Genomic DNA, 864 nt, shown 5'->3' on the forward strand with positions numbered 1-864 from the left:
GAGCGCAGGTCGTTGCGCCCGAGGTGGTGTGTGGGCACCGCGTTGCAGACGGGACACTGCACGCACACGACGCCCCGTCCAGGTGCACGCACGTAGGCCGGGCCGGGTGCACACCCGACGCCCTAGCAAGGTGCGCGCACCCGGGCAGGGCTCACACTTGGCGAACGGGGCGCACTTCGCGAGGGAGGGTGTGCACCTCGACGGGGGTGGGTGGCCGGGGTGGATTCGCACGTGGGTCGCGGTTTGCTAAGTACACACTGCGACAAGCTCATAACGGGTGCGATCATACCAGCGTTAGTGCACCGGATCCCATCAGAACTCCGCAGTTAAGCGCGCTTGGGCCGGAGTAGTACTGGGATGGGTGACCTCCCGGGAAGTCCCGGTGTTGCACCCTTTCTTAGTTTTTCGCCGGGCGTCGCAATGCTATTTGAATAAACCTTTTGCCCGTTTGCGTTCTCGTCGGGGCCGGGCCGGGCCGGGGTGCGCTGCCCGCACTACCGCGCGCGCGGGGGGCGACACCGAGCGCGCACCCGAGGCGCCCCGAGCACACAGGCCACGGTGCAACCCGGGCGTTGTGCGCGCACCCCGGTGCGCCCGAGGTGCTGCGCGCGCACCCAGGTGAAATCGGTGTGCACCTCGGCCAGTGCGCGCTCGGTCGAGTCGCGCACGTTGGCCAAGGTGCACGGTGATGTTTCTTACTCTAAGGTTCCGCACCAGACGCCCGGGACAGGTGAGCGAAGCTGGGCGGGGCCGGGTGCGCGGCCGGGGCAGGTGCACGCAGCTGGAGAGAGCTTTGGAGCACACCAGAGGTGCGCACCTTGGAGCACACTTCGGAGCGCACCAATGATGCGCTCCATTCAAAAG

At 67.2% G+C, this 864-nt stretch overlaps 1 non-coding gene across 1 annotated transcript; it reads left to right on the forward strand.

Annotated features, from left to right (window-relative positions):
* The first annotated feature begins 275 nt into the window (after window positions 1-275).
* Window positions 276-394, forward strand: LOC131869032 (5S ribosomal RNA). Its single transcript, XR_009367428.1, has one exon. It is a non-coding gene; the product is annotated as a 5S ribosomal RNA (ribosomal RNA).
* Window positions 395-864: the final 470 nt, after the last annotated feature.

The sequence above is a fragment of the Cryptomeria japonica genome, unplaced genomic scaffold (assembly GCF_030272615.1).
Source record: "Cryptomeria japonica unplaced genomic scaffold, Sugi_1.0 HiC_scaffold_229, whole genome shotgun sequence".
Taxonomy (NCBI): domain Eukaryota; kingdom Viridiplantae; phylum Streptophyta; class Pinopsida; order Cupressales; family Cupressaceae; genus Cryptomeria; species Cryptomeria japonica.